The 9016-nt window shown below is 46.7% G+C and overlaps 1 pseudogene across 1 annotated transcript; it reads right to left on the bottom strand.

The window, feature by feature from the left end:
• On the bottom strand, positions 1-8673 carry LOC149510536 (NADH-ubiquinone oxidoreductase chain 4-like; annotated as a pseudogene). The gene is made up of 3 exons (XR_016335279.1): positions 4955-8673; positions 3027-3539; positions 1-125 (listed from the first exon to the last, which is right to left on the bottom strand). The product of XR_016335279.1 is annotated as an NADH-ubiquinone oxidoreductase chain 4-like (transcript).
• Positions 8674-9016: the final 343 nt, after the last annotated feature.

Raw genomic sequence — 9016 nt, 5'->3', positions numbered from 1 at the left:
GTAATATCTAACAAGTCGAGTCTTATGTCGGTCATATAGAACACCAACACATAGAAAAAGGGCTGAAGAAACCAGTCCATGACTTAACATCGGTGGAATGCTACCTCCAATTCCCTGTATGTTCGATAGAGCCAAAGATCCCCCCCACTGATCGGAGTACGCCGATTACCCCCCGAACCGTACAAGATAGTTACCACCTATCATACGGCTTTCTAACTTCACTTCTTTTTCTGGTCGTTCCGCTCTGTCGATCGATGGTAGTATAAGAGATCTTTAACCCCCCTAAGTTATTTACATAATGGTTCCTGCTTCCTACCCATAGTTAGCATGTATCTCCCCGGGTCATACTTGAGTATCACATCGTAGACCCCACCCCAACTCTATCTTCCTTATCAGTGAACCGGAACATAGTGCATAGGTACTCTTCAATGCAGCGGGGACGAGACGACGTGACATACTACGATCACGTACAAAAGTGCTGCCTATGGAACCTCTCAACAGCTCCCGTTCTTTTATGAGGTCCTATCGGGATAGGTAGGCCCAAGCCTTTCCCTTCCCCCCGACCGAGCAGTAGTTCCCGCGGCCGGCCGGTGGCGGCAGAAACGAACTCGGGCGGGCTCCGCGCGGTTCGCGTTTTCTTGTGTTGAGAGCTTCTCATTTTCAACTATTATAGAAGCCCGCGTCCACGCCGGGGACGGGTAAAGCCCAGCGAAGCAGCAGGGAGCACTGAACAATGGGGGGGTGAGGGCGACTCCGCCCATGGGTTGAACCACACCACAGGCTGAAGTCCTTCCACGGCGGGGGAAGGGCAGCGTCCTCGTTGTCGGGCCGGAACAAGAAAGGGAAGCTAGTCGTTGGAGGGAAGACAAGGCTCGTGGAGTGCGACTCCACAGAAGAGCCTTACTCTATAGGGGCGCTAGCGCGCTACAACTAGCACTTTGAAGCCAGCTGAAAAACGGATGCGCGCTACTAGCGCGCAACGGTTTTCAAGCTTTACTAATAGGGCTTTATAGAGAGAGGTGAGTAAGGGGCTCGCTTCGCTTTTGTTGCGGAGTTCGCTGCCTTCCCACCCCTGCAACGTGTTCCACTTGTGATTCTGGATGCAGTGGAGGATTTTTATAAATGCGCCCGAATGTTCCCCCTCCCCCCATAAGACTCTATTTCTCTTTCCTCCTCGATCAAGAGAAAAAAGAGAATCAATCCTTTCTTCTCTTCTTTCATGTGAGAACGGCCCTATCTTGTATCGAAAGGTTTTTCGTGCCGTTGAGAAAGACCAACTTCCTATGTATCGTACCTTTTTTTTACCTCGAAAGGGAGGTCCTCCTTATGATGCTACGGTCGGCTGTCCGAAGTGCATGCAAGGGGTAAACTCGGATAGGATAGGATTGTGCGTGCCGGGCCCTTCGGGTGTCATATTTTGGCCGAGTTTACCGTACCTCCGGCCCTTATGTTACGCGACCGTAATATTTTGTTACGTTCCACCGCTGTTACGCCAGAAAGAAAAGGTTCCACACGAGCTCTCGTTCTGCGGCGTGGTGGCAGGACCGATAGGGGATTGGCTCCGGGTGTAGATAGGGTAAAATCTGCAGGGGTCATGCAAATACATAGGCCCCTTCCCCTCTCTTTTGGATGAATGGGGTGGTTTAGAAGGCGCTTTCCCGATCTACGGTCCCTCGGAGCGAAGGGTTAGGCAGGTAGTATGGGCCCTCTGACTTCCAGCTATGTGCTGTGCGGCTCCCGCGAAGCGAATGAAGGGAAGCTCTCAAGAGCTTTTTCCGCCAGCGGCTTATGTAGTGGTCGGCCTTATAAAGCTCGCTAAGCTTCGCTTCCTCGTCTTGCTTCTGGCAAAGCTTATACTTTGCTTGCTTCTCTCGCGCTTGCTTGCGCGCGGGAAGGCAACGAAGTTCAGTTCATGAGACCGCGGCGGAGTGGAGCAGCCGCGAAACTTTTTTTCCTTAGCTGGATCTCGCTGGTGCCACCTAAACGGTAAGTAGGCGGCGGATGTGTGACGTTTGGAGTTGTCGTTCGTGCACCTGTCCCCAATGGAAGAATGAGTGATCCGTTCCCCTGCGGATCATGGCCTTACCACTCGGTCCCCGATGGCCAGCGGGGGATTCGGTATAGCAGCTCACGTTCGTTTGCGCTGCGCGTTCCCGCTGGACTGGACGCGTGTTAGCTGTAGGAAGTATGGTTCCGAAAGTGACTTCGGTTCGCCAGTTCAGGCTCAACTCCTCGCTTTACGTTAGCGGACCCACAGGTCGGGCCGCGGCTCTGCGCTCTTTCTTTCTGTGTGGGACGATGCCGGGGAGAGAAGGGAATGCATCGAAGCGGCGAACAACAACAACACAACTACATTTTGGCTTTTCCCTCCATGAGATGAGCCCAGTGCATTGGACCGATGGATAAGAGAACTGAGCTGGCCTAAAAAGCGCTTGCCCGCTCTACGTACGATGTAGACTCCATCAGAACCATATCGATTTCTTTCTGATGGATCAAGAATAGATAGTTGTCTCATCAATAGATAGAAATAGGGTTCCAAACCTTCTTATTGATAGATTCCTTCTCTTTCTATTCCTACTCTTTCGATCTATCAGAACAGATCAGGCTATCTATCAATCGATTTGAAAATAGCACGTTCATATCGCTTTCGTTCATTTTCGCCACGCCAACATAGCCGCCATAATAAGAAGCAGGCGAAGCAGCTAGAAGCTAGAGCTTCTAGCCCTTCAATTCTTATTTACGAATGAATTGGGAAAGCCAACAGAAAGATTCGATTCTGACTTCGTGGAGCCGGTGCTGCTGTTGCCTGCGCGTAGGGCCGTCCCCCACTCCCGTCCCGGGGCGCTAAGGGCTTTTTTTTTTGGAACAGACGGCAGTGTTTTGCTGACGCCTCGAATCAAGCTTTTGTTGCGACATGCTATGTTTTCTCCCCCATTGCTAGTAGGTTGATGGGTCGCACGCCCGGCACACATGTTTTGGCCTTGTGTGTCCATAACTCAAAATAGGTGACCTAACGGCCGCCGCCCGACTAAACATACCAATAGTCACCAGATTCATATGGGCTACTGAGGAGTAAGCAATGATCTTCTTAAGATCGATCTGTCTTGAAGTGGTCAAGGAAGTATATATTATAGCAATCGCGCTTAAAGTATAAATGAAAGGAGTAAAACAAAGTGTCGCTTCGGGAAACATGGGTATTGAAAATCTTAAAAACCCGTAGGTTCCTAATTTAAAGGAATTCCTGCCAAGATGACGGATCCTGCCGTAGGTGCCTCTACATGAGCTTCGGGTAACCAAATATGAACAGGTACCATAGGCACTTTGACGGCGAAAGAGGCGAAAGAAGCAATCCATAGAAAGATTGGCGCCGCTCACTAAATTCTGTGGTTAATGATATTTGTAAATCGGTGGTTCCTGTTTGGAGAAGAATCAACAGAATAGCTAATAGCATAAAAAGAGATCCAAGTAAAGTATAAAGGAAAAACTGATATGCTGCCTTGATCTTTCTTTGTCTCGAACCCCATACCCCTATAATAATGGTAGAGTAAGGGGTGGCCCAAAGCGGAATTGACCGGTGGTGGTCGGTCGAAGCTCCAGTAGGTAGCCACTCCCTTCTCAGGGAACCGTACGTGAGACTTCCGCATCATACGGCTCCGTCCCGAGCTTCCGTCGTCGGCCCTTGTCATTAGACCACTATCTATGCATGTATTTTCAGCCTGGACTCTCGAATCTTTTGCTTTTCGGGTGGTGGCGAACAATGCAGCTTGCATTGCGGAGATGCCCGCCCGTAGGGCCCGGCCTGCTTCTCGCCCGAAAGAACCGCTCACTAGCTAGCCGGACTAGTGGGGGCCCTATCTGGAGACATACTGAAAACCATGCCTTTCGAACCGAACGCAACGCCCGTCTTCCAAGTCAAAAGAGAAATGGGCTCGTTGGGAAGAAAGATGGAGTGCGGCCTGTAGAGCACCTGTAACGCACAGTCGGGTTGCTCACGCAGCGGATCTCTCTCTCTATCTATAGATAGAGAGAGATGTGAAAGTAATAGCCTTATGTTATGGCCGTCCCCCGACTTACGGCCTTTACGCTATTACTATTGTGATGTGAGCGGTTCAAATTGGTTTGATCTTTCCCAATTATCCTGGCCGGAACTTGTACGCAGCACTTATACGGGCATAAAGGTTTGAAACTCTTTTCTTATCTGAATCTTAAGGACAGAACCCTACCCTATTCTCGAACCCTCTGCCGAGCAACACCCTGCCCGCATTTCCTTTTGAAGGGGCCAAAGAAATGTCTCCATCTGCAGCCAACAGTCTTTCTTCGGAATTATACTGAACGGGTCGATCCTCCCCTCCCGTTTGTTTTAGAAACTTTTCTTAAGGTCTCCTCGCCAAGAGCTCCCCGGCGACGACAGAGGAACCAACCCGCCTGCTGTGGCGGGGCGGCTTTTTTGTTTCACAATAAGACCTGGACGATTATCCCTACCCTCGGTAGCTTACGAGTTTACGTCCATCCCTGGTCGGGTACAGTTTCCTTTCTCTTTCTCCCTTGTAGCCGTTACCCGAATTCGCGCAAGTGTGTCCACACCCCCCAAACTGACTTGACGAGGAATCCATTCTCGCGAACAAACACAACCCCTACACACACCTAGGAGCACCCCTTCCTGCATATCCATACAAGACCCGAGTAGGCGGGTCGAGGTCCTACGAGGTACCCACTACTCGGAGTACCCTCCCAAAAGGAAAAAGATGTGTCTGTCAGGTTCGGTTCTTCTTAGTTGGGTTGGGCAGGTTCGACCAGAAATGCTATGCTTACACACAAGACTAACCCCTCCTCCCGAAAGCTTCGCGGGGACTACTTTACGACGACGGACGACCGCCCGTAGGGGGTTTACTGCACAAGGCCCCTGCAGAGGAAAAGCTTTATCCCAGCGAATAGAAGATGCTCAGCTCCGCACAACATAGGGATTGGCACGCTTTCGGGAAAAACATAGAATAGTAGAAGATCCAGCATGCGGAACACGGCGATCATTAGAAATTCACGAATTAGAGATGCTGTAATATACTCTTTCCATAACTTCTCATACCAGACCAACCCACCAAAATGCAAATAGGGATCAGAAATGTGGTCAATATCACGAAGAATAAAGAGATACCGTCTATACCCAAATCAAAATTGATGTTTTCATAAGGAAGCCATCGAAGGCTTTCCACAAATTGAGATTTGGCCGTAGAAGGATCGAATTGTATCCGAGGAACAGGAGAATAAAAAAAAGTAATAAAAGAGGCACACAGACCAATCAATCGTATCGGTCGTATTCTTGAATTTGGAATGAAAAGAGGAGTAATGCTTCCTAGCACGGGACACAGAATAGGACCACTTAGATCAGAATAGCATTCACAGAAATGTTCTAACATAGAGTAGAATCGAACATTGAAGAGATTAGTTGACAACAGTAAAAAGATGGGCGCCTAATTCCAATACAATAGGGGTCTATCGGTGCAAGTCAGCTGAACACCGTGATTGATGAGTGGGTAGGTGGGTTAGGTGCACCTCTCGCCCAGTAAGAAATAATGAGGCTAGTCCCCACCCCTGGAAGTAGTGGGGCCCCCTTCCCGCGTATGCGCCTTTCTTTCTATTTTTCTATTTTTTCATTTTTTATCCAATGGTCTAAAAAAATCTCTCTGGCTTCGTCGATTTCAATCCAAGGTGCACCTTGCCTTTTTTCAGGTAGCTTTGACGCCTATTCAGCTAGCGGGACATTAGTCATAGCCGAAATTCGTCGAAAAAGAGGAAGTTTTGTCTTTCTTTCAATCAAAATAAGAGAACAAAGAAAGCACTCAAAAATGAAAAGAACAATAAAAAAGTTTAAGTAAGAACTAGCACTAGACTTCTTCCCCCCTTTCTACTTTTCTTCTCTCTTTTTGTTTGCCCGGGTTTTTCATTCTGTTTTATAGAGACCTGAGGAAATATTATATTAATAAGAATGAATGTAGAAAGGTGAGGCGGCATACGAAAAAAAAGAAATCCAGGATGACGGCTTTCAAAAGACGAGTAAGAGACGGGGAGGGGGAGGCTCTCGAAACCAAGCGAGACTAAAAAGAACATGGGAATTAGCACCATTCCTATGAGTGCTTTTTTTCGAAAAGCCAACAAAGGGACAGCCCTCTTTCTCTATCTCGGTCTCGGTTTAGCATCATCATATATCGATCCGGAGAGAATTTGGATTGGTTGTAGTGCGGATTAAGGAGCTGCTCCTCCATGCTGTGGCTGTGGAGGTGGGGGCTGCCGCCGCCTGATAGAGGCAGAAGCCGGGGCCACCGGAGCTATCTGCGTCGAGTGTGTCGATTGAAAGAGGAGGGAAGACAAAAGAAATTCCAGCGAAAAAATAGAAAGAGTCGTGCCGTTCAAAGTGGAATTCTTCTAAGATCCATCCATTGCTCGATCGATTTTGCATGCTCTGCTCCCAAAAATGCAGAGAGACTTGCGAGGCAGATCTGGGTTGGTTGGTCCGGAAAGTCATGGGGGAGGCAGGCTAAGTGAAATAAAATAATATACTGGTGCTACTATAGAATCTTTTGAATCACGCACGGCACACTTTCTATATCTCCTCCGTCTACAAGGTGAACAGCTTGGCTTACAGCACAGCGTGTTCGCCACCACACCGGCTGGCTGGTGCATTGGCCCTTTGAATGAATAAGAGAAGGGCTTTGTATAGACACCCTTGAGCCATATTCGTCGCCCTAGGCTCACCATTATTTCATTTCATTCTATTTATGGGTTCTAGCTCCAAAGAACATATACATGGAGCTATGTCGACTTACGTACGTCTCGTTGACCAAACGATTAGGTATACCACGCCACGTATCATCCCCTCTTTCATAAAAAAGAAAAAAAAGAAAAGATATAGTGATCGTGCCGTAAGACCTTGTTCGTTTCTACTTGACGTTATTTTCCTCGGTTTTTTTTACATTACATAAGGTAGCTTGCTTACTTAGCGCTTGCGCTAAGGATCTAATCAGAGTCAAACTTCAATTTGAAATGAAAAAAAACCTTTCGCCGGAGTACAAGTATACTCCTTGATCTTTAGTAAAGGGCCAAAAAAAAAAAAATTTTTTTTTGAAGTCTTAATGTCCTCGTTGAGAGTCGCTCTGCGAAAGGTCCAGTAATCTCTGACTTGGTCTTCGAATCGTAAGTTTCAGCCCGTTCCCAGCTTGCCTCGCTCTCAGGTTGGCCCTTCTACTTGACGTTGTAGTATTTCACTCGTGCAGTGGGTGTATGGGCTAGCCCATGGTGCGGTCAGCTATGATATACTCAACCTTCTTCTTTAGTAGGTTCATCTACAAAACATCTGGTGGTGCCCTCGCGGGCACGTTCCTCTCTGGGTCGGTCTGGTCTAATCGAAGTCAACTGACTCACATGGAATACGGGGTGAGTTTGAATCGAGCTGATCGCTTGAGTCTATAGGTTACCTCTCCTATCCGCTTCTCTACAAGGTCTACTTTCTTCTTCCTTCAAACCCGGCCAAGCCTTTAGTTGTTGTAGGTTTGGGCTAGGTCGTTGCGATCCTGTCACCTCTTGGCAAAGTAGGCTGATGGGCAAGCCCCCTCTTTTCACAATGGTGTGGGGCGTCAGAGGCTGTTGCCCCGGGGCCAACTCGAAGGGGCTGAAGTTCGACGCAGAGCTTTTTGGTTGTTAAGTTATAGCAGCACTGAGCAACATCCAACAGCTCCAGTCCTTCTGGTTTGCACTAAAGTGCCTTAAGTAGCCCTCGAGGAGTCCGTTTATTCTCTCCGTCTGAGCTTTCAAAGATATACCGACCGTAGGTATCTTACCATCAGATACCGACGTCTTCTAACATTACCGACCTTTAAATATCGGGTTTTCATCAATTTCACATAAAAAAAAAAAAAGCTCTTTTCATCATTAAAAACAACCTTCTTTCCGACCTCTTGCATTGCATTACCATAACAAAAAGAATGAATAAAAATGAAAAAAAAAAAAGAGAGATTGCTCTTGTGACTCGGAATGAACCTTTCTCGGTGGAGGAAAGGAATAGCGAAAAATTCCTATAGAGCATCCAAGAACAAGAAGATTCAATCGGACGACGAATTCTTACGTGGTCCAAGGAAATCAAAGGTCCACTTCCACGATTTCATCTATATCGAATCAACATATCAGAATAGCTTATATAGTTATGATTTTATTTAGGTCCACTGACTTTTTCTTTCTTTCTCATTTTTCGAATCTGATTGGAACAATGGAGAAGTAGGAAGACTTTATCGATTCCATAATGGGTATCTAGAATATCTATGTCCCAAAACAACAAATCTGAATAATAAAAACATGAGGATGAGGCAACGACCATAAGTGACATAGCAATTCTCCTAATCGACTACAACTCATCATAATGAACATTCTACAACAAAACTAAAAAAAAAACGACTCACCAGGCGGTTACCTTTTTTTCATATCTATATTCTCTGCTGAAAAAGAAAATGAAGACTAAGACAGGAGTTTCGTAGAAAATAGAAAAGCCCTTTTTTTATCGGATTTGAACCGACGACTTACGCCTATTTCTTAGGGCGTTTAAAGAGCGCGACTCTACCGCTTAGTTAAAGGGCCCATTTGATTCAATTCATGAATTAGCCCACTATGAGTTTACTGCATTTAGATTTATAAAGAACTATTTTATTATAATAATATAGTATATCATTCGTGTCTCTGTTACAACACGGCGAAACTAAATGGTTCGAATGAAATCCAATAAGAAAAAGAATAAAAATTTTGAGGCTGTACACCTAATTTTCCTGGGATTGTAGTTCAATCGGTCAGAGCACCGCCCTGTCAAGGCGGAAGCTGCGGGTTCGAGCCCCGTCAGTCCCGACCTAGGATCCGATGAATCGATCAATTCATCTCTTCATTTTCTGTAAAAAGAAAAGAAGAGACAAAGAGTAGGATCTAATTCCCAGCAGGAGGATCCTTCTTTCGTTTCGCATTTCTCATCGGACAAAGAAAG

Source organism: Durio zibethinus, unplaced genomic scaffold (genome assembly GCF_047325235.1).
Source record: "Durio zibethinus cultivar Kanyao isolate XHJ-2024 unplaced genomic scaffold, ASM4732523v1 HiC_scaffold_30, whole genome shotgun sequence".
In the NCBI taxonomy this organism is placed as follows: Eukaryota; Viridiplantae; Streptophyta; class Magnoliopsida; order Malvales; family Malvaceae; genus Durio; species Durio zibethinus.
The sequence above is the reverse complement of the archived record's forward strand: the minus strand, read 5'-3'. Positions and strand labels throughout refer to the sequence as shown.